Source organism: Mastigoproctus giganteus, chromosome 1, assembly GCF_048544385.1.
Source record: "Mastigoproctus giganteus isolate SK-2022 chromosome 1, ASM4854438v1, whole genome shotgun sequence".
NCBI lineage: Eukaryota > Metazoa > Arthropoda > Arachnida > Uropygi > Thelyphonidae > Mastigoproctus > Mastigoproctus giganteus.
In genome coordinates this window covers 212,023,236-212,048,937 of record NC_143575.1, presented here as the reverse complement: position 1 = coordinate 212,048,937, position 25,702 = coordinate 212,023,236, and the positions used below count along the sequence as shown (strand labels likewise).

The window sequence follows — 25,702 nt, the reverse complement described above, 5'->3', positions numbered from 1 at the left end:
TCCCTTCCCTTCCCCCACCTCAGGCCCACATTGGCTCTTACATTTCTATCTTGTATTGGAGAAGATTTGTTTGTTTGTTTATTTGGTTTTTAGGAGCATTAGCAACTAAGGCCATATTGCTCCTAGATATGCGGTGGTCATTCCCTGACCTTTCCGCATCCTCCGTATTTGGTGGTGACGGGCTCTAACCCCGGTCTGATCAAGAAGCGTGTGCTGCTCCTTCCCACCTGGCTACGGAGGTGCCATTTGGAGAAGACTTTATATATTTATTATTATTATTGTTGTTGCTCTTATATTATTTCTCCCTGATCGGGGGTTCCACCTCGTGACGGGTATTGCTACCAAGTACACAGGGGGTTTGTTGTTATGTGTGGTGTTACTGTTGGTCGAGGAATTCTCTGACTATCTACAGGTGTTCAGGATTGCTACTTTCTGGAGTTCCTTGTAGGTGTTCGCTAGGAGACCTATTGGTGCTAGGCTGTTATTTAGGGTCTTTGGCACTATACCTGTGGCTGACACGATGATCGGGTTGGTCGTTACTTGTTGCATATGCCACATCTCTCTGATCTCCTGTCTTAGGTTCGTGTACTTCTTGAGCTTTTCTCCATGGATTTTCTGCAGGTTGCCAGTGTTGGGTACCGCTATGTCAATCAGATAGGTAGCCTTTTCCCTCTTGTCCACAAGGGTTATGTCCGGTCTGTTGTGCGCAATTGTCCTATCCGTTATTATGGCGCGGTCCCAGTACAGCTTGTGGGTTCGGGTCTGTAGTACTGCCTGGGGTTCTTACTTATAGTATGGTACACTTTCTTCGACCAACTGGTATTTCCTTGCTAGCTTCTGATTTATTATCCTGGCTTCCTGGTCGTGTCTATGAGTGTACTCAGTCTGGGTGATCACCTTGCATTCCGCAGTGATGTGTTGGATCGTTTCTGAGGCCAGGTGGCATCGTCGACATGTGTCATCCGACACTCCGGGTTCCTTGGCGATGTATTTTCTATAGTTCCTAGTGTTGATTACCTGGTCTTGGTTGGCGGGGAAGAGCGTCCCGCTTGTGAGACATGCATTGGAAGCAATTTTATCTATGTGATCTTGATGGAGATCATTGTAGTGTTTGCCATGGAGTGCCTTCTCGGCCCATCTTTCTAGCTTACCTGCTGGTTGTGGGGGGACTCCTCGCTTAGGTTGAGTGGGGTATACCGCTTGTCTATCTTCCTTATAGCCTGGTGGAGTGCTGCTGTGTGTTTCTGGAAGTAATCCTTCAGGTTAACTATCGCTGTCTTCTGTTGCTCGATGAGGTAAATCAGGCCCCTTCCTCCTTCCCGGGCAATTGTCAGTCTCTCCACGGCAGATTTCGGGTGGTGTTGGGGGCACTTGGTCATCATTGTCCTTGTCTTCCTCATGATATCCTCCAGCTCGGTGTTAGTCCAATCTATGACCCTGAAGGAGAATGTTAGCACTGGGACTGCATAGGTGTTTATGGCTTTAACTGTGTTCCCTCCGTTCAGCTTTGCTTTCAGCAGGCTTCTGAGTCTCTGATGATATTTTTCGGTCAGGCAGGCCTTAATTTCCTTGTGCTGTAACTGCTGAGCCTGCATCATTCCCAAGTATTTGTAGGCCTCTCCCTCTGCCATGGCTTCGATCTCTTTACCACTCTGCCGCTGGTAGTTTCGGTTGACTCATTTTCTCTGGTGCAATCCGTGGGTTTTGCATTTGTATAGATCAAATTCCATCCTAATATCGTTGCTGAATTCTTCGGTGAACTGGAGTAGTTGCTGAAGGTGCTTCTCGGTTCTCGCGTAGAGCTTGATGTACATCAGGTGGGTGAGGGTGTACAGGTTCTTCCTTCCTTCTTTGAGGTTATATCCGTACTTGTTACTGTTGAGCATGGTAGATAGCGGGTTAAGTGCTAGACAGAACCACAATGGGCTCAGGGCATCTTCCTGAAAGGTTCCTCTCCTGATGGAGATTGGCCTGGTTGTGTTTATTATTATTATTATTATTATTATTATTATTATTATTATTATTATTATTTCCTCAAACTTATTATAATACTTAAAATGAACATTTAAATGTATAAGCGTTTTAAAACCAGCTTAGCATAATATAATAATAATAATATTAATACAGCTTAAGGTAAGAAGTTGCATTACGAAAACTTTTTTTGTAAATTCATGATAGCACTCAGTATTCCAACCATTTCATTATTTTTTTTTTGGATTTTTTTACGGAGCGTCAGCATCTTGAATTATATTATATTTCTTCTGTGTATAATTTGTGTAAAAATCTGTGTTCATGGGCTGAAAACCTTATGGGGAAACCATACTCCCTCCTTCGCCTGACATCGGCTTACTACACCACCGACGGAAAACACAGTATCTATAAGAATTTCCCTGGTCTTTGATGGGATTTCAACCCAGACCTCTTTAAACGAATGACAAGTTTATTTATTTTAAGTGGCGAAACCACTTATAGGATCCATTTGCTCATCTAGCCAGGTCCGTGGAATTGCATCCTAAGGGACTCTAATTCATGATTAGGGGGGACTCTAATTCATGATTAGAGTCCCCCCCTACATTTTGCTTTGACTATGTTTACAATCGGCAGAGATAAATTGCGAAGGCTAATCCTTGTTGGGCCAGAGCAGTAGGAATCACTTGGATTGAGAAAAATCGACTAAAATAAAATAAAATAAATAAATAAACAGCCCTCAAATGTTTAGTCCGTATAAGAAATTTCCACTGAAGTAAAAAAAAAAAAAATAAATAAATAAATAAAAAATAATAATAATAAATAAATAAATAATAATAACAATAAATAAATAAAAAATAATAACAATAAATAAATAGAAAAATACAATAGTTTTCCTTGGTTAAAATTCTTCCCTCTATTTGTTGTGGGATCCTTCTCATACGATCTGTCATTTGAATTTATTTATTATTATTATTTTTTTTTGAAAAAGTCATCTTTTTGAAGAAGTTATTTAGCATTCAATTTTTATTGCCTTTCGGAAATTTCCAGCTTTACGTTTAACAGTTGTCACTGACTTTTTGCTTATCAATAAAAATTTGCCTTCGTGATTACTTTCACATTAATTTCCATACATTTTTGAGACTTTTTGATTTTTTATTTCTGCATCAATTCCATCTTAATTTTCCGTCACTTAAAACGACGATGACATAAACACTGAAATTGCAAACTAACATGATATCAGATGATTGCTAGTGAATAAGTTTTCTTTGTAAATAGGGCCAGCCCAGGGAGTAGAGACATCGTCAATTCAAAACTAACAAATAAAAAACTATATCTATATCTCTGAATATTTTAACTACCGCTTGGGAATAGCAGTAGTTAAAAGATTACTTTCGCAGGGTTCAGAATAATTACGGCTGTGTTTGGCCTAGAATATACAAAGCAACTGTTCAGTCTTTCTTGGTCGGTCGTCCATGTCTTCATCAAAGATCTCGTTAACGCACACCGGTCAATACATCCGGGGATCACTTTTCATGGATATACATGTACGCAACATGATACTCGTATCATGTTGCGTACGCATCAATCCGAGTTGCAGTTTCTGAGGTGTATTTTTTTCGTTTGATTATCTCGTGTTCCTCGTCTTCCATTGAGTTGGATATATGTTTTTTTCTTATGTGAAATACTTGTCTCTGCCATAACTTTTCATTTTAATGACAATTTTATTTTATCTATTATTATTATTTTATTTTTTCGTTTACAAAAAAGGAAACGATTATGAAAATCTGTAAACAGAAACATAAGAGTATGGAAACATTTCTCAGGCCGTCGGCGTTCATGTTCTCAGACAGTCATTAGCAAACCTTCCACTGTTAATGAATTCTGGTTGCACCTTAAAAAGAAAGGAGGAAAAAAAAAAAAAAAAAAAAAAAGATGCCTCAGTTTTGAACTCGAAACAACCTACAGTAAAGGGACTTACAGGATACCCCACAGATCTGGGCAAACTCAAGACGGGTGCTAGAGGAACAACGCCCAGCGAGTTAAAAAAGTTTTTAAGCTGAAACATGCCGCGAAAATGCTTCAAGGCTTCTCTTCAATGCTTATGAAGCATTAACAAGGCTAACAGGGAGGCACTTAACAAAGCTTCACTTCAATGCTTATGAAGCACTGAAGAGAACAGGTGCGATAGTTATGCGCCTGTTCCTTTTGCTTCTAGGTTGAAACATGTTCCTCTATATACTTAAAAAGAATTGAATTTTTTTTTTTTTTTTTTTTTGAAAATTTGATGTTTAATTTTATATTTGGACTTAAAGTTGTTCCTGTAATTTTATAAAGTTTCTGTTAATTTTATTATTTATGGAAAAATATCCTTCGAATAATATGATTATTATTCGGCTGCAGGCAATTATTCTTCACTTAATCCGACAAACACTACAGCTAGCTGTGATTGAAGGATACTGTCCATGAAATTTTATGGTATCCATATTGTGCAATTTTATTTATATTATTTTTTAAATTTGTATTAATTTGTCATGATTGTCGTTTGATGTTTTGGGCTAAAGCAATAAACCTATATTTAATCCATGATTATAAACAACTGTAAAGTGCTCGGGCTTGTTTTTAAAACCGCGCCAAACATGCCGTTAATCTTTGTAGTCCAGTTTGCTTTTGTTCGTCTGCCAACCTTACTGGCACCCTTCTTGCAGTCCCCTCCCTCAAATGCTTACATAAAAGAAAGGGGATACTTGTTACAACTGAAGGCATTAGCGTAAGTAGAATTTTTGGCGCCTGCGCCCAAATGTCAGGAATGCGCCTTTGGTTTTCATTATTTTCATATTTTATATAAAAGCACCAGACTTTTTATAATACAGTAATTAATTTATGCAAGATAAGAGCAGTTGTGGTTCTAAAATTAATTATAAATTCAGTTAATGTGAGTGTTTATTTAACTCGATTCTGCGCCTACAGTGAATCGGTCCTTATGGCCAGGGCCACATTCTCAATAACCTAGTTATGCAACTGACTGGAGGAAAGACATCAATGCGCTGAGTAGGAAGAGTAATTGTTATATCGTCCTGCGCCAACAAATATAATTGGCACGTATAAGCAGCAGTGTGTTTGACGTAAGTGTTTATTTTAAGTTTTCAAGTGATACAGTTTTGCGTTTTCTTGTGTAAGTAGCAATGCAGTTGGTTAGTAGCTGGGAGTTTTTATTTATTTATTTATGTTTTTTTTTTTTTTTTGCGTGTTGACTACTTTGGTCATAATGCGTAAATTCACATATGGTTTTTTGTGTATTGCGTTAATAGAAGTGTGTGCGCTGAGGTCTATACGCTGTTTAGTGAATTGAAAATCCCAGTAAAACTCATGGGAGGTAGCAATAGTGTAGTCAGATTCTGACCTCCGGTCTCGATACAAATCCACATTACAGCGAAAATACTTTCTATCATAATAAATCGGTGGGAATTGCATCCCAAGTCGAATTTTATAATGATGTATTATATACTGTATCAGAGGTATATTTCTATGTTTTTTTTTTTTTTTTTTTTTTTTTAATATGCAATATATGTCAGTGTTTGAGACGGGGGGAGGGAGCAGAGGAGAAGGAAATTGCTTTTCCTTCCGTCTCTCTCTCTCTCTCTCTCTCTCTCTCTCTCTCTCTTCATTGCTTCAGAGCTGATTGGCTCTTTTATGGAAGCTTCCTCTACAAGAAACAAAATTAACGTTTTCTTAGAGAATTATCATCATCTGTACAAGATGTCCTCAATAACATTTGAAAGCTACTGCGGCCCAGTAATACTTGAGTCAGTGGTGCATCATCCAGTGATACAGCTGCACCAGGGTCCAGACTCGGGAGGAGGGAGGCGAAAGAGAAGAATAATCATGAGTGTCAATAAAGAGACATCGTCCCTGGGTGATGTCTCTTTCACTGGCGTATCGTGATGATACGCCAGTGATTTGAAGTTTACTTGTTGTCCTGAATAATTCTAGGAAAGCATATAAAACCATGAGGCAGAGCAGACGCGGGGTAATTAAAACCTGACTGTAAGAAATAATCGAATATGGAGCATGGGAAGATTACACAATAATTAATTATAATTCTGGGATCGAAATGGAAAATTTTGCTAAACGGAATGATCTTAATAAAATATATTTTTAATCATGAGGTATGTACATGTACTTGACATTACCTATGCATGGGATGAACCGGAAGGGTATTCCTGTACTCTCCCATCCATTTCGAGTTATGATAAAATACAGCATGCATATCTAAAATAGAGGGGAACAGGTATCCTGTGTGTTATCAGACACTCAGCCTAAAACACTGATGGATCCAATATCTCTCTATTACGGAAGATTTAGGAGAAGTCCGGTTAGCCTGCCTCCCTAAAATCCACTCATGCACACCTTCTCGATGGTAAGCCCTGTTACGTCACTTAGGTGGCAACGAACGTGTAGAGTGGTTCTCTTCAAGACGCCTGGTCAGCGTGAAGAGGAAAAGACCAAACCCTCCAGCAATGAGAGCGCAACAATACAAATGGCCCTCAGTCCCCAGCAGCTTTCACTCTCCCTCTTACGGCAGCGAGAGGATCAGAGTGGAAGTAGAGGGTGCTAAGAATCTCTGGGTACGACCAGGCTGCCATGCACGGAAATTGAACTTGGCCTGTTATAACGTACGATCACTCATCGGTGAAGACAGGATATTAGAGCTGGAAAAGGAATTAGAAAATGTGAATTGGAATATCATTGGTTTGGCTGAAACAAGAAGAAGAAATGAATCACTTATAAGTTTATCAAGTGGAAATCTGCTGTACACCAATGGAAACAGTGAAAGGAGTGAAGGTGGAGTTGGGTTTCTGGTCCATAAAGATTTTAAAAACAACATTTTGGAATTCAAAAGTACATCACCAAGGGTGTCAAGACTAATACTCAAGATTTCTAAGAGGTACAAGCTAAAGATTATAATGATTTTATGCACCAACATCGAGCCATGATGATGAAGAGGTTGAAGAAATGTACACTGAAATTGAGAGTCTTCTAGATGAGCAGAAAACCCACTACACTATTATTATGGGGGACTTCAATGCTAAGGTTGGAAAAAGACAAAACAGCGCAGAAAGAGGAACTATAGGAAATTTTGGAATTGGTGAAAGAAATAAAAGAGGTGAAAGACTTGTGGAATTTGCAGAATCTCAAGGAATGTCAGTAATGAACACTTTTTTCAAGAAAAGGGTGAACAGAAAGTGGACATGGAAGAGTCCAAATGGATTAACAACTAGTGAAATCGACTTCATCATCACTAACAGAAGATATATTGTGAATGATGTTACCGTCCTGAATAAGGTAAATGTTGGAAGTGATCACAGAATGGTAAGATGTATACTTGATATAGATGTAGGAAAGGAAAGGAAAAAACTGACTCGAGTAAATAATACAAAGGTCTTTGAAATAACAGAGGAGGAGAAAAAGCAGTATGTACTGGAACTTAAGAACAAGTTTGAGCTTCTGCAGATTGCTCAGGACCAAGATATCGACGAGGAATATTACAACTTTCTGAAAGTGATAAAGCCCAAGAAACTTATAGGGAAACAGAAATCCAAAGAAGAAAAAATTAGTCAAGAAACACTTGTCATGATGAACCAAAGACGACAAATGAAGAGCAAGAAAAACACTGACAGGGAGAAAATTGAGTATACTGAGTTATGCAAAGCCATTAGAAAGAGACTCAGAGAGGATATAAGAAGATTTAACACAAGAAAAGTAGAACAAGCATTAAGGGAAAACAAAGGATTTAAATAAGCAGCCATGAGCAGTAATACAGAAAGACAAATGATACTGAAACTGAAGAATAGCGATGGTGTACTTATAAACAGCAGAGAAGGCATAATTCAAATACCAGAAGACTACTATAGAGAATTATACAAGGAGCGAGGGAATGATACCAGCAGTGGGGAACATGAATTGCAAAGTAGCAACACATACGACATACCCGATATTCTTCCTGATGAGGTAGAACATGCATTGAAGAAAATGAAGAATCGGAAAGCCCCGGGGGAAGATGAAGTTACTGTAGAGTTGTTAAAATTGGGAGGAAGAGACATAACACAAAAACTGGCAAGGCTCTTCACAAAGTGCATTAGAAAAGGTGTGATGCCTAAGCAGTGGAATAATGCAGTCATAGTTTTGCTGCATAAGAAAGGAGATAAATCAGAAATTGGAAATTATAGACCAATTAGCTTGTTATCCCATATCTACAAGTTGTTCACAAGGGTCATTACTAACAGATTAGAAAGAATACTTGATGAGAATCAACCGAAAGAGCAAGCTGGCTTTAGGACAGGATTCTCAACTATGGATCACCTTCACGTAATATCACAGCTAATGGAGAAAGCAAATGAATATAAAACACCATTATGCCTGGCATTTGTGGATTATGAAAAGGCATTTGACTCCATACAGCATAAGGCAATGTTTCGGGCACTGGAAAGACAAGGCATAGATACTCCATATATTATGATTTTGAAGAAAATATATGAGAGTGCTACATCCTTTATTAGACTAGACAAAGACAGTAGGAAATTTAAAATCGAGAAAGGAGTTCGACAAGGAGACACAATATCTCCGAAGCTGTTTACTGCTGCCCTTGAGGAAGCTTTCAGAAGATTAGACTGGTCGCAGAAAGGAGTCAATGTGAACGGAGAGTACCTAAACCATTTACGATTTGCAGATGACATTGTGGTCATAAGCCACGATCCCAAAGAATTAGAGGAAAATCTTAATCAGTTATGCACAGTTAGTAAGGATTTTGGACTAAAGATGAATATGGCTAAAACAAAAGTAATGATGAACAAGTATGCCACGGAAAGGGAAATAATGATTGAAGGAGCAGTAATTGAAAAGGTGGAGTCATATACTTATCTGGGACAAGTTATTAGCTGTAATAATGATAAATGGCTGGAAGTCAAGAGAAGAATAAATTTTGGATGGATAGCATTCAGGAAATATAGTCACATACTGAAGAGCAATATCCCAGTTTGTCTGAAACGTAAAATAATGAATCAATGTATACTCCCCACCATGACTTATGGAAGTGAAACTTGGGCACTCACCAAAAGAATGGAAGAGAAGCTAAGAACTACACAGCGAAGAATGGAACGAATTATATTGGGAATCAGACTGTTAGATAAGAAGAGCAACACATGGATTAGGCAGCAAACTCAAGTAAAGGATATTCTTATCAAAACTAAAGAACTAAAATGGTCTTGGGCAGGACACATAGCTCGAAGACATGATGACAGATGGACTAAGAAAATAACAGAATGGTACCCAAGAGGAGCTAGAAGAAAACCTGGAAGACAAAGGCGGAGATGGATAGATGAAATTCATGAGTTTTTGAGTAGTAAATGGATGGCCAGTGCTCAAAACAGAAGGAACTGGAAAGTTGCTGGAGAGGCCTTCATCCTGCAGTGGATTGAAAATGGCTGATGATGATGATCTAAAATAACTCTCAAGTAATCACTTGATAAGTAATATTATCCTAAACTTATTATTGAGGCTTTCTGCTTACACGAGAGGATGGGTCAACTCTCTTTACTCTCACCATTAATGGATGGCATAGATATCTCATATGAGGAGCGGTACGAAAGTAATGCCTCCTATTGTTTTTCCTCAGAAAATTTAATTCCTAGAAATATGCCTTTTACATCAATTAATCCTCAATCATTAATAAACACACTGTTATTTTCCCACAAAGTCACCATCATTTTCTATGCACTTCCGCCATCTCTGAGTAAGATGCTATATTCCAATCAAGCGCACTATAGCCAGTGTAGCTTATGCGCCATTAAACACACACACACACACACACACACACACACATACATTGCAATCCTGTAAAAGCCCTTACTTTTAGGGCTTCGAGGGCTTCGCGAACCACTGTTCTTGAGCTGATCGTCGTCCGAAAAATGAGTTCCACGGAGTGCATCCTTCAGTGTGCCGAAGAGATGATAGTCGGAAGGTGCAAGATCCAGGCTATGAGAGAAGTGAGGAAGAACAGTGCATCCCAGTTTTGCAATGACCTCCATCGTGCGCACTGTGGTGTAGGGTCGTGCGTTGTCATGGAGAAGAAGAACCTCATTAAGGTTTTTATGCTATCGAACTCTATGGATGCGGATTTTCAACTTTTTCAACGTTTCCACATATCGATTTGAGTTAATAGTGGTGCTACGCTCCAAGAAGTCCACAAGCAAGATCCTATCTTTGTCCCGAAACACTGTCACCATGACTTTACCGACAGAGAGCTGTCTTGTGAACTTCTTGCGCGGTGAATTTTATGGTGCCACTTCATCGACTGTCTCTTCATTTTAATGTGATAATGGGGGATCCAGGTTTCGTCACCTCTGACTATACGGGAAAGAAAAAGCTCTCCTTTACTCTCGTAGCGCTGGAGAAGTTCCGTACAGATGAATTTCCGGGCTTCTTTGTGCTCATTTGTCAGCATTTTCGGGACTCACCGGGCGCAAACCTTGTTGTAGCCTAGTTTCTTTATGATGTTCTTTTATGTCACAGCAAGTTTCCCTATATCTACTGTATCACACAATTCGCGTGTTGTGATGCAGGCGTCCTCTTTGATCAGAGCGTCGATCCTGCTCTTGTTGTCTATTGTCACTGACATTACTGGTCGGCCGCTTCGGGTTTTGTCAAGAATGTCACTCCCCCCCCCCCTTTTTTTTCGTTTTCATGTCAAGGGTGGCACCCAGACTAATGTCCATCTCCACCTGTATATTCTGTATTTAAGTAGAACTTCTACAAGTGAGCCTGCAGTGTTATGTGTGTTTATGTATGTGTGATGTGTTGTAAAAAAAAACAAAAAAAAACCAGGCCTCTTCGCCACCAGGGAGCAGGCACTATTTTTAACGCAAATTGCTCTGTCAGTGCAATTTGCGTTAAAAATCCTGCACCCCCCCCCCCCCAGAGGTAGTGCAATAACGGTGTACGCCAGCAATCCCACTCCCAGGCTGCCCAAACCTGGAAGCCAGCAAAAAAAAAAAAAAAAAAGAAGAGAAAGAAAAAAAAAATATTTTTCCATCACTCGGTACAGTCAAAATAACACGGGCAGCTAGAAAATTAGACAAAACAATAAAAAAAAAACCTAATAAAACAAAAAATAACTAATATTTATTCTTGAAAGCTTAAATAATATTTCTTGAATTTAACATATAAATTTTCAAAACCTCTATCAAAATTAGAAAATTGATCTCTTAATATATACCTGTATTCTTCATATAGTGGGCACTCATAAAGAACATGCTCCCAACTGTTTACCATTTTACACTAACTATATGGTTATGATTCTAAACCAAACTGATATAACTTTTGTCTTAGAGAACCATAACCAGTTAATATAAAAGAGGTCTCAATATTAGGATAAAACCACTTAGTCAACTTGTTTTCACAATTAAAATGAACTAGTGGAATGAACAAACGAGTCACAGAGCCAGTATCACTATTATTGGATCTTTGCTGCCAAATAGCAGCAAAGGTCTAAAAGATCTAGCAATTTTTTCAAATATCTGTTGAAATATTTGAAAAAATTTGTTTGTCCTCCCGTGGTTAGCACTGGAGGACAAACCAAAAAGCTTAGAGGTGTGACGTCACAAAAGAAGCCGTACTTTTTAGAAGTTTGTAATTGGAGTTTCTCTGTTATTTTCGAAATTTGTAAAACACTGTTCCTCCCTGATTTTTTTTCCGTAAGTGATTATAATATAACCGTGTGATTATAACTGATTATAATAAAATTTCCGTTTAACGGAAATTTTCTTCATTCTACAGAAACGTTTAAATGTAATTACCAAAAGGAATTTTAAAAAATTCCCTACAAAGAAGTTCGTTAAACACAGATCCGACTGTAATTAAATCAAAAATGAAGCAGTTTTAAAATATATAACTTGTCGAATGCGCCCTTAAAATGTTGCACCTGGGGTTGGCGCTTCACTCGCTCCCCCACCCTAGTTCTGGCTCTGACAGGCAGATTGATTAATAAACGGATTGTCGATTCCCTTTTGGAGTAGCGTTATTACTGCAACGATATTGGACGGTTGTCTCTGGTATTGAAATTAGCAGTATTATAACTGTTAATGTTGCTCTTCCTTTTAATTTCCTTTCTGTTAACCAGTTGGAGATATGGATAGAAGGAAAACAGCTAGGGAAGGGGGGGAGAGGACGAAATTGGATCCATCCCCCCTCTTCCATCTAAGGTTCCAAGACCACATGCGGATGGCTCTAAAAGATTAGTGGAATTAAAACATCAGAAAGGTAAAGTTACAAAGGCAGTTATCAGTCAATCAGTAAGTTGTGGGGGTGGTCTAGTAGTTAGTGGAAATTAGAACGTCCTCCCAGATAACAGGGGAGGGGGAAACATCTGTACAGAAAAGTGTGATAGTCGAAAATCTATGCGGGACATGTTGCAACAGAATCAGAGAATAACAGTAGTTGAAAGTAATGAACACCCGCTCAGTGAAGACTTTGATTTTGGCCAGGTAATAGTCTGTGATAAAGGAACCCGGTTTAAAGAAGTAAGAATTACTGATATTCAATTCTTTACTGAGGATAAAAGTCCAAGAGAGAGTGATAGCTTTTTTCCAATGATGATTTACCATTAGATATTGATAGCTTTTTCAGTGGGGAGGAGAGAAAAAGTACGGAAACAAACGTAAGAGAGGGTGACATTATAGTAAGCAGTATTCAAGAGCAGAGGGATAGATACGGAGATGTTTCAACTATCTATGAATTAGTGACTAAATTAAAGAAACAGATCGTAGACTACACTACTACGAAGGAAATAAGGTAACGAAGGCTGCTTCCAATTATGTCTTAGACAAGTGGGTTGACATGGAGGTCATCACCACTGCTTTAATTATAGACAATAAACGGTTGAAGGCTAAGTTAGAAGAAATACAGTTACGTACAAATTTATTTGACACATAGTTAAAGGGGCAGCCTTTCCCAATGGGGGGGAGGCATGGAGCAGCCACTTACATATCCGGATAAGGTGAAAGGGTTACAGGCTTATGAAGATAGTTGTTGTTTGGTTTTTAGGAGCATTAGCAACTAAGGCCATATTGCTCCTGGATATGCAGTGGTCATTCCCTGACCTTTCCGCATCCTCCGTATTTGGTGGTGACGGGCTCGAACCCCGGTCTAATCAAGAAGCGTGTGCTACGCACTGTTGCTCCTTCCCACCTGGCTACTGAGGCGCCCTATGAAGATAGTGTAAAATGCCAAGGTATTTGGAGAACTTTGCTGATTATGATAGGAAGAAAGGGGGGAGGCATTACAAAGAACAGACAAATGAATAAAGTTATTTTGAGGGCTGCAGAAGGTGTACAAGTTAACTCTAGTTAGGAGGTGAAGGAAATAGTTGAGGCAGGACTTTATTGATATTAAAAATAAGGGAGTAATTGTAGAGAATGAAAGGTCTAAAGATTTAGAGAAAATTATAACTTCTGAATCTTTTTAACAAAGGGATTAAGCATGATAAGCCAAAGTTAAATAACCCCTCAATTTTAATATATGATGTTGATAAGGATATGTCAAGGGACGATTTTATTAAGGACATGTATAATAAAAACTTTGGTATTGATGAAGCTGAGGTTCAGAAAGGTGTTATTGTTCGTTTTAGTACAGGTAAGTAGTCACGGTTATCTAATTGGGTAGCAGGTGTAACACCTAAGTTGTTGCGTATTTTGATGAACAGAATATTTTTAGGATATAATTGACATAAATTCAGATGACTTACTGTTGTGGTAAAGTGCGTCAAATGTTCTTGTTTACACTCCGGCACGACCACCATGTCAGTGGAGTTTACAATAAATCATCAATACAAATGTTAATCGTATTTAGCAGTCACGAGCTTGAATCCCGGTCCACTAAAAGAGCGCGTGCTACTGCACTCACGCTCTGACCACTCGGCTACGTCAGGCTGTCTTGGGTATGGTCATTCCTCACACGTGTCCACACAAAACAGTTTCTTGTGGTCACTATGCTGAGGGTGGCCATGTCTTTTCAGAATGCAAGAATAAGGACAAGCCGTTGTTTTGTGTAAATTGTAAGTGGAACGGCCGGCCTTTGATCATTCAGTGAGAGACATCAGTTGCCCTGAATTTAGAAGGGCATTAGAATTATCAAGAGCGAGAAAATGATGAATTATTTTAATATGCAGCAAGGCGTCAGAGTTAATAATGAAGTAAATGATGAATTTTATTTGAAGGTGTTGCAACTGAATTGTCAAAGCTCTTGCTCTGTCCTGGTTCAAATAAGGGTTGTCTCCTTAGAGGAGAAGTTTGATATCCTCTGCCTGCAGGAGCCATATTCCATACAACATGCAGGTCAGCATAGGGTAATTGGCTTTCTTATAGGAAGCTGGGTTGTCCATGATAAAAGTAGTAAATCAAAAACTGTAATAATAGTTCTGAATAACTGTTTAAATGTCACAGTAGTGTCAGGTGCATATCACCACACAGAGTGTTTCATTTTATGTTGTGTCAGTTTATTTTCCCCCTATGACAACATAGAGGCAGCATTACAATATCTAGGTTCTTTAATGACATTTGTAGGTGGAGAAGATATTATCATTGCGGATGCTAATGCCAGATCACACTTGTGGCATTCAAATTCCACTGATACGAGAGGTATTAAAGAATTTATTTTTATGCATGATTTAACTGTGGCTAATGTACGTGGAGAACTGTTTACCTTTGATAATGATCGTGGCAGGTCAAACATTGTTACTTTAATGTCATTCAGGTTATCACAAAAATCATGTCAATGGAAAGTGATTTCTGATTATTCCACAAGTGACCAATCATCAATAGTGTTTAAAATTAAGTTGGATAATGATAAGAATAGTATTGCACAATTATTACTGGAAAAAAATAGATTTAATTACAAGTCTAATAACTGGAATAAGTTTATAGATTCTGTAAAGACTAATATTACCTCTTTGGATAGTATGAGTTTAAATGAGCTAAATGTTCAGAAATATGTACCCAGAATGTTTTGTTTAGAGCAGGGTCCCCAAACTACGGCCGCGGGCCGAATCCGGCTCGCAGATATTTAAATTAGATCGTAAAAATTAATGTTTATATTACACAATAAAATTTATGAAAAACACATTTTACAGATTATTTTAACATTCGTCGGTTGATTAATAGAGTTGATGCCTCTGTGTCGTCAGCTTAGTCTTGTTAGATATTAATTCTGTTATTTCCATTCAAAGCTATTCTTTTAAACATCGTTAAAATAATCCGTTAATCTTGACTCTTGACCCTGTCATTAAATAGCAATAGACGTTAGAGACAGTAATTATGGATTTCCTAATCCCTTGCCAGCCTGCACACCAACCCTGATGGGCACAATATAGGAGCAAATGCACTGAATACAATATTTAAAAATGAAAATCTAATTAAATTTTATTCAACATTATCTGAGTCAGATTATTCAAAAATTAAAAAAAATTGCAAGAAGGGTTACACAATTTTCGGAAGTACATGTATATGTGAACAGACCTTTTCAAAAATGAAATATGTAAAATCAAAAATGCGATCACGTCTTACTGACCCGCATTTACACGACTTTTTAAGAATTGGAACTAGTACTTTAAAACCCGATATTACGAAACTTAGTCGCACTCTACAACCACATTCATCGCATTAATTATAATTCTGTTGTATTTATTACTAACTGTATTTTTGTAATTATTACAATAAATAGGTCATAATTAAAATTTGATATAAACAAACTGGTATATTTTATATTACATATCCATCGATTTATTTTTGAATCTGTAGATATAGGTAGGTATAACATTTGTTTCTCTGCATAACTTTAATGTTATGCATAGAATGTAGTTTTCAGTAATTAGGAATTTCCTCCAGCCCGCCAAATATTCCAAAAATTCATATGTGGCCCCCTTCTCTAAAAAGTTTGAGGACCCCTGGTTTAGAGCACAACAAAATGCAGCATAAGCCTCAGGCTTCCTTGCACCATATGGCTTAGAATAATAATAATAATAATAATATGCGGCTAAGCGCAGGAAAAAAAATTCGAAGGGTGGTGGCATGCTGGAATTCTGATTTGGCTCGATTAAGAAGGAGGTAATTTTTTCTAGGAGACAATATCAAAGGTATAGGTCACTGGGGTCTTTAGATTCAGAATATTTTAAGGAACTATATAGGAATAAAAGGAGGCTATATCACAGAACTATAGTGGTTAATAAACTTGAATCATGGAAAACTTTGGTCCAGGGGGGGCTGGAAATGCTAACCCCTGGAGCCTTGTTTACAAATTAGAAAAATGTTAAACAAGTTGCTTTAGTTCCTTGTTAAACAAGTTGCATTTGAACCCCTTACTGTCAACAATCAGGCAGGGGGATAATGAGACCAGAGATTGGCTTACAACTGTACAGTTGATAATAGCTGAAAATCTTTTTCCCAATGATGTAATTACTGAGGACACAGAGGTGCAAGCAGAGGTAAGGAGGTTGAATTGTATTATTCTGGCCCTAATGACCAAACTTTATTTACTGAGCTAGAAGTTAAAAAGGTATGTCACCACATAAATGTCAATAAAACACCTATCTAAGTCTTATAGAAAATAACGTGATTATGAAGATGTTGGAAGTATATTCACACTTTTTGGTAAACACATTTAATAAATGTTATCTTTCAGGACTTTTTCCTGAGTTTCGGAAAGTAGCCCAGATAAAATTTTTGTGCAAGCCTGGAAAAGAGTTAAGTGATCCAAGGAGTTATAGGCCAATATCTTTGTTGCCTAACAGCAAAAATTTATGAGGTTGTTGTTGTTAAGATTGGCTGAATGAAATTGGTTTTCAGCTGCAATATCAGTATGGTTTTAAGAAGCAATGTTCAGCTGAGGATGCTGTCAAACATCTGGTGGATTACATAACGCAGTCAGCCAGCAGGTATGTTATTGTGCTGTATATTGATTTTGAGGTGCCTTCGACAGTGTATGGCATGAGAGCATGTTCTGCTCTCTGCGACAGCTCTCATGTCCTGTCCTGTCCTGTCCTGATCTTTTATATTTGGGTAGGTGTGATTTACATTAGCATGCTACGTATCATATTGTACGCATAGTCTTAACGCTGAGCATCCACTAAGAGTAAGGGCTGGTGTAGTCCTGAGGTAGCGCTTACGCTGTCAACGGAACGCATGTTGCGAGGTCGAATCCATACACGTAGCACAACCCTGTTGGTGTTGTGCCTGGACATTGCTATATTGGTTACGAAAAAAAAAAAAAAAATAATAATAAATAAATAAAAAACATTTGCATTGAAATTGTAAACTCCGTTTGCTTAGCAGCAAATGTAGTATTACACTGAGGTTTAAAAAAGAAAACCAGGAAATTAATTCATGATCAACAGCACAATGGCGGGCTCTTTTCACGTTATGCGAACAACGTTCTAGAATAGAAAAATAGCAAGAACATGGGATTACACTATCTTTAGATGAACACTACAAATTGCTGCTTTTATTTTCATTATGTTCGTTTCCAGTGGCGGCCCGTGATTGATGTATGGGGTTGCTGCTTCTTAAAGTTACATTAAATTGCCTTGGTTATAAGACATGTAGACATAGAGATAGTAATAACAATAATAAGCAACTTAAAAATACTACAAAACATTAACTGGACACTTACCATTAACAGACTTTAGTAATCTTGAAATTTTAATTAAAAATAAAATCTATTCTTCGGTTTTTATTTGTTGAAAATAGATTAATAACTTTTTCATTCAAGTTTGGTGCACTGTTGACCAAATTTTTCTCAGTCGAAAGCATTGCGTGAGCATTTAGCCTCTCCTGATTCATAGTGCTCCTTAAAAATGTTTTTTATTCTTTTATGACAGCGTTCGGGCTCTGAAGTAGTCATTAGAATGGTCAGAAGAATTTTTATGAGTTTTGTAAGTTCACCAAGAACTTCAGCTAGATTATTTTCTGAGATAAATTTCAGCAATTGGTAAAATAACCAATTGCTGAAAATTTTAACCAAATTTCAGCAAGACAATTAATTTGCAATAATTGTGTAGATCAAAAATGCGTATTGGCATCCCACCGACCAGGCATCGACTCAACACTGGGAGCAAAATATGGAACTGTCTAGCGTATAGTTCCGCCTACGGTTAAACTTGAAAGTTGAAAACATTTCGTGTTTTTATTCGTATTATTGAAATTATTATTGGAAATAGTTGTTATTATATAACAATTATAGATGTGTTATATATTATTATATAATATATAACACATCTATGATACATTAGGCTATCCATTCCAGGGCTAGTTTATTTATAACTAGTGGGTTGGTTGGGATCACCACAAACCTGATGCTCCCATGTAGAACCAAAATTAATAATAAGAAATAATAATATTTCTTATTATTAATAATAAGTTTAGTAGATATAAAAACAATGCATGTATAATGACTAATTGTCCCTATACAATAGCATTAACGTAGCACATAATAACTGCATTTACACACCTTAATAATTAAAAGTCATCAGACACAACTCCAATATATATATATATATATATATATATATATATATATATATATGCGGTCGGGACCTGTTAATAAAAATATTCATTGCGTTGCATTGTTCTTCACAAAGTTTCATATAACTCCGTTGACTGTATATTTAGATTTAAAAAGCTGTGGGTGCAGTTCCGCTGTGCCTACCAACGAGTCGCCCTGTTCGTTTCGCTATATGCGTGCACGCAAGACTATTCCTCCGAGTTGTTTATTGTTAAGGATACAACAGTAAATTTGCATTTTCTGCCACAAAATGCTTTTGTGGATGGCCTCAAGGGCATCCACTGAAAATTTTTTTTTTTTTTTTTAGTTTTGTATACTTATGTCTAAAATGCAACGCATTGGTCTTCCTTTGTGTGAAATTCCTCTCGAATTAAGTGAACTGTCTACAAGAAGGCGGCCGCGATGTTGGTAATTATCAGGAAGAGAACAATTTGAGGCCCCCTCTGGGTTCTCTAAGATCAGAGGTATGTCTGTAACGACTGCTGGCAGCCTAACTTTACTATGGCACTGGCACTTTATAGCTTTCCTGAGACTGAAATAACTCTTTAGTAATAGCGACAAGTGCACGCAGCAAAAAAATATTACAGCGGATGCGGCGCGCGGACTACGGTTCTGTTTGACATATAGGACGATGCAGCTGCGCTGTCACCTTTCATTTAACAGTTCGTAGAAATAGAGCTCGCTTCCGGCGTTTCTAATTTAAGGAGTCATGAAACGTCAAAGGGATGGAAATATGGAAAGTCCCACATTTCTGAGTGAAAGCTGAAAAATAGTTCTGAATATCTTTTTGAATACGTTTCAAACGTATTCAAAGGTTATTAAACCTTGAGCGAAGCGGTTCGCAGCAATACGTGAAGCAACTGCTTCAGACTTTGGGGGATATGGAGGGATGGACTAAAACGGTCAGACTAGGGAAGGAGGAGGGATATCGTTAGGAAACTGTTCCAATATTTTAGGGACCTGTACAATATACAGTGGTTTCGAGAGCCAGCACTAGTTCTAAGGGGGGGGGGGATCGTGGATAGCACAGTTGATAGAATCTCCGTCCTCCCTACACCGGATGGAAGGGATCTGAGTTCGAGTTAGTCGGTCTCAGGCGAGAGTAGCATGGTATTTTTCTCCCGGACACTCGGGTTTTTTAACTAGCAAACAGAAAATCGACCACAGAAAATGCAATTTACACACAGCATATACAGAACAACATGGCCTAAGTTGCTGATGCTCCTAAAATCCTGTTACAACAACTAATTCTCGGAACGACCTCACCAGGTTGTTTTCCCGGGACACCCCTCCCCTCCACTTAATAAATAAATAATAAAATAATAGCTAATAACACCTAGGAACCCTACCCGGAGCAGTTCTGGGCATAATGAGTATAGATATGCGAAATTCAGTGTGTAGCGCTTTCATAAGGATTTCCGTGATTTTACATCTTTAGACAGTGTGTTCACAAGGCGCCTCCGTAGCCAGGTGGGCAGGAGCAGTAGCGCGTAGCACACGCTTCTTGATTAGACGGGGTTCGAGCCCGTGACCACCAAATACGGAGGATGCGGAAGGTCAGGGAATGACCACCGCATATCCTCAGCCCGGATAAAGGGTTGGCGTCAGGAAGGGCATCCGGCCATAAAAATTGCTTCCATAGCCGGCCGTAAAAATTTCTTCCGGATTGTCAAGCGCGATAGTGCAAAAGTGCACACACTTTGAGTGACCGTGGTTGAAGCCGTTTGTCCACTGAACACAGTAGAATGTCCTTGTATCCTCTCTATCGTCAAAAAGCAGAAATCATTCCGGAGATGGAAAAAATCGGAACACACTCAGACCTCTATCTTCAAAAAAGACAGAGCGATCTGCCTCAAGAAGATGAGAGAAGCATATTGTGCATCTGTCGCTGGTAGACTCAGAAGAGGCAGAAGAGAAGAATTCAACAGAGTCAGCAAAACAATTTTGCTACGGAAGAAGATGTCTTTCTTAGATTGGCTGAGACTATTTTTTAACCAATTTCCTGCAGTCCAAACTGTCTTCGAACTTCCAAGAGATTCCAGTAATGCATGAAACCTCTTGGAAGCACTGACTTCCATTGAAATCGCTAGCAACTGATCACTGTAATTAATAAAATGCCATAAAATTCGATTGTTTTGCCTGACCAATTTCCCTCCTTCGTCATAAAAATCTGTAGTCCGTTTATAATTGATTTCTTGCTGCATATTTTCAAAGAAATCTTGCGCACCGGCTGCTTCCAACAATGTTGGAACAATATACTGTAAAGCCAGTCCCGAAGACAAAGAAACCGAAATCTCACAAAGATTTCAGACCATAGCAATAAGCTGCACCTTGCTAAAAATATTCGAAAAACTGATATATTCCAAAATCTCCAACCACGGCTTTTACCTGCTCACCCCAAACAACTATCACTAAAAGATCGACAGCCATCAATCTTTTGGGCACTCCTATCAGAATCCAGGACCTCAACAACAAATCCCAACTGGATATCATCTTCCTTGACATCAAATCTGCCTTTAATAGAGTCACTGTCCCCGCTATTCTTAATATTCTGCGAAAGTATTTCAGCATCTATGAAAAAATTCTTCCGATCTTGGCAGCCATCCTTCAAGAGAGCGATACCTTTCAATCACCCACCATCAGTTTCTCCGTGAATAGATCACTACAAGAGAAGTCCCAGAAGATGTGGTTCCCTCCATCCTTTGTTTGCTGTTCCACTTGAGTCGTACCTTTCCAGTCATCCTGATATGCTGACGACCTCAAGTTCTTTATTTATTCTGATAATCCGAATCAAGTCCCCACGAAAAGTAGACAGGCTAATGAACTATTAGTTGACTTACAGATCTGCTTAAACTCAATTGGCTTCGAAATTAACCACAGTAAACAGCTCAAATTACATTAACGAAGAGAATACAGAAGAATGATATAAACTGTTCAAATCAATAACGCTCAAATTTAAAAAAGTAAAATTCCGTAAGGACCTTGGCCTCGTCTGGGATGAGAATCTTACATTTATCCAGCGCTTTAAAGAAACAAAAGCCAAATACTAACAGCACTGTGGAATATCAAACAGGGATTTACCGGTATTAACAATGCTAAAATGATCGTACAGTATACACAACGGTTTGTGGGGGGGGGGGGTTGATGAAGTGTATATATATATATTATTATAATTTATATTATTTTATTTTATTTTTAATTTAAACAACTCCCCTTTATAATATCTCCCCACCTGCGCATCTGACTTTACTTCTCAGAAAATTCTAAGTTCATAGGGGAGAAACTCTTCTATATGTTTAATTCCCATTGGTTAGGCTTGTGTCCAGTACAACAAATAACTACACAAATGTTATACAAAAAAAAAAAAAAAACAAGTTTATTATGCATATTTACAGTTAAATCAAAACAAATCTCATTAAGAATAAAATTTCACTGTTTCAACACCAAGGTACTTACAACATATACAGTCTCTTCCTATCTAACAGGCTCCTTTACAGACTTGACTTTTTTTTTTATCTCACCTTTCTCATTATGCATACACAGGTTAAATAGTTACACTCTTTATATGCTCACCTTATTTCTGCTCCTATTACAACACAATCAAATCATACCTCATAGGTGTCATTAACATTTTTTTATCATTAAAGTTAAACATATCATTGATCATATTACTTTTATGTATCATCATAACTACCAATTTATTCTTTAATTCCCTATTCCTCTTTCTTATATATTTCTTTAACCATTATCAGTTACAGAACTTGATTACCAAAATACAATATTACATTCAAACACACCTTTAAGGGTTGCCAATATACATAAATTTTATCTCCACACATTTAGTATTTCTATTTTTACTACAATTCCTTCCGTTAACTTTCTCATCTACATTACTATCCTCCTTATTCCAAATTACTGCCTAAACCAACCATAATTGCCTTAGAGTAGAATTTACTCCTATTTGGTTCACCCATCTAATCTTATCTTTATCATTAAATTCCCCAATTATCGCACTACAGTCCTTTCTCTAGCAGTTAACTTACAGTATTTTCAAAAATAACTTTCTCTTATCATTGAATTCCCCAAATATCGCTCTACAGTCCTTTCTCTAGCTTTTAACTTACAGTATTCTCAAATTAACTTTCACTTACTTAATTTCTGTGATCAGGTGTCTTCATAAGGGCCTTCTATCCTATCCTTATCCAGAGCTGTTATCTTCTGCTATCCAGGGCAACATCTTACAGCTTCCAGGGCATCATCATATGGCATTCACAACTGCTACTCCGCTTTCAGGATATTATCGCCTTCCTCGGTGGACTGGGTGTTCTAAGGGAATCTTCTTCTCTCATTCTCACTGTTTGCAGAACTTCCTTTTACTACCCCTTTCCAGTTCATCTCCTAATTTCTCACTCACTACATTACTGATAACCCCACTTCGACTTTTTCCGTCGGCTATTTCTTCATCTTTCAAGCAACTCTACCCGACTCACCCTTTCACTAGCACCGCTCAAAAAATTCTCCTCTCCCCTTCTCTTCCTTTTCCACTCTCTCCACTTGTGTCCATCTCCATCCACAATTTTCTCCAGGAGTTTTCCACGCCTTCCCACAGTGTTTTCTTCCAATCACTCTTTCTTTTTAATTTTTTCTTTCTTTTCATTTGTTGGAAGGCCTAATTCAGCCTGCCCCATAGCACTAGCACGTGATTCCCAATATCCCTTTCTTTTATTATTTTCAACTTGTTAACATGTGTTCTTTGATGTCGGCCGAATATTCCAAAACAACTCTTCCTGTCTCATAACAGCTTGTCTCTATTGCACTAAAAAAAAAACCACAAATTGTGACACTGGCTACTATAGCGTCTATTTTTAGAAACTAGTGTGTGTTGTACAGAATACGTTTCCGGTGTGTGACCACTCATAAACCTTAAGTTGTTTTTGTAGCGCCGGACCCCCTGCTGGGTTTGTCATAGTATCCTCCATCTGTTCCCTGGTTTAACGGAAGTAAAGCTAATGGCTCTGTTTTCGTTCCCGCTACTCTTTTAATTTTTATACCTCTTACCAGAATAATTCTTATTTCTGAAACTGCATATATTACCCATTTATCCTATTAACGGCAAGAATCAAAAGAAAACTAACTTTCAAAGTCTTAATAAAAAAATATTTTATTTTTGTAAGATTTTCAAATCTTACAGGTTCATTATCCCAGTGTTCATGTATTCATCTGCAACCTGGTCTTCTGCCCCATCTAATCACCTGGCGAAATTCCCCAACATTGAATACTGGATCCTCCTATGACTAAATAGAATTAATCGGAACCCACCAATCATCTCGAAGTCTGTGAAGCTTGCTAACCTGTAAGTTATACCATGGAAACAACTTTGTTGCTGCTAGAAACATTGCTACCCTGTCACAACTCTTAACGAGGGAAATTGACACCCCGACATCTTCAGAGTTCTGACAGACTCTCAAGCAGAAGGAAGGAAAGAAACACCACAACACCCTCTGGTGGTCTAAGCTCAATAACCTCAACTGTCTCGAACACTTTTTCCCAGCTAATACAGTTCCTTTGTGCAACGAGGTCTGATTGGATGTCAAACAAGATGTGCAACTCCAAGAAATATAGAGCTCAAGAACATTCCAATTTATCCTGTTCTAATAACAGCCTACAATTGAGCTTTTTCCCCCCTAATGGTTAATTGTAATGCCATTGTATGTGATGTAATGTATATAATGTATGTATTTAATCGATACAATTTAATATAATAATTTCATATGCTAATATTAGTAAAAATAGTTATGAAACCTGTAACCCTCATAGCACATGCGCTGTACAGGGGTCAAAACTGAATAAATAATAAACAATACAGTATGTAGTAGTATCAGGACTATTGTATAAATTTTGCGATATACAGTATATGCCTCCGTAGTCGAGTGGTTAAACGCGAGGGTGCAAAAGTGCATGCGCTTTGAGTGGCCGTGGTTCAGGCCGCTTGAACACTGAACACGATAGAATGTTCTTGTATTCTCTCTATCTTGTGAACTCCTCTGACCTTATGTGGCTGTCCCGGTGTATAAAGAGAATATTTATTTATATAATACTGAGCTAATCACTTGAAACCGATTAACTCAGCCACGTTGTGAAAAAGGCCCATAAAAATTCATCGACGGGATTCGAATTCGGGTCTTTTCCACTATGTGTTAAAGACCCGAGTTCGGGAGGACGGCGATTCTACCAACTGTGATACCCACAAGGGTGCTTGCTTGTTAATAAATAAATAGAAGGGTCTCAAAAACACTTAGGACTGACTGTGGGTCGCACTCCCTCTCCTAGGGGATGGAAAGCGCTTTCATAAGGATTTGCGTGGATTTATACCTAAAGCGTACCTGGTTGGAATCATTAAATATAAAATCTTCGGATAAATCCTTAAACAGGAACAGTGGTTACCAAGTCAACCCGATCACAGAGTCAGTAGTTCTGTCATTGGACAAGCGCTGGCCACGTCATCATGCGTCACAGCCACAGACGTCAACAAACAATTAAACCTCGCGTCTCACGCACCTGGCAGTGCACATCTTCATTCCAACTGCCATTCATGTATTTTAATTCTGACGAAGGCTACCATATAGCCGAAAGCTCATATATTTCTGCTTTATCTGTACGCTCTGTGTTTAAGCTACAATAAATTCCTCAACTTTGGGAGGTGCATTACGGCCACAGAAGCCGATGCGCCAACAATTAACAAAAAAAAAAAAAAAAACAGTAGTGCGTAGCACACGCTTCTTGATTAGACTGGAGTTCGAGCCCGTGACCACCAAATACGGAGGATGCGGAAGGGCAGGGATTGACCACCACATATCCCCAGCCCGGATAAAGGGTTGAGGGTTGGCGTTAGGAAGGGCAATCCGGCCGTAAAAATTGCATGCCAAAACAATAAAAAAAAAAAATTACTGAGAAAAATTACAGTGCGTTCACATGAATTGTTGTGCAAGACTCATGAATGTGATGTGACTTGGAAAAAATAAAAGAGAATAAATATTATACAGTTGTAATTAAGCTGACCCAGCTAAATTTAGAAAACATGAAACTATATAGTTTTATTAAGAATCTATTTTTAAATTTATAATAT

At 38.1% G+C, this 25,702-nt stretch overlaps 1 protein-coding gene across 3 annotated transcripts in view; it reads left to right on the top strand.

Moving 5' to 3' along the window:
• The window catches only part of LOC150091497 (uncharacterized), a 321,972-nt gene that overhangs the window by 53,223 nt on the left and 243,047 nt on the right, over positions 1-25,702 (top strand). The gene's annotated exons all lie outside the window — the stretch shown is intronic.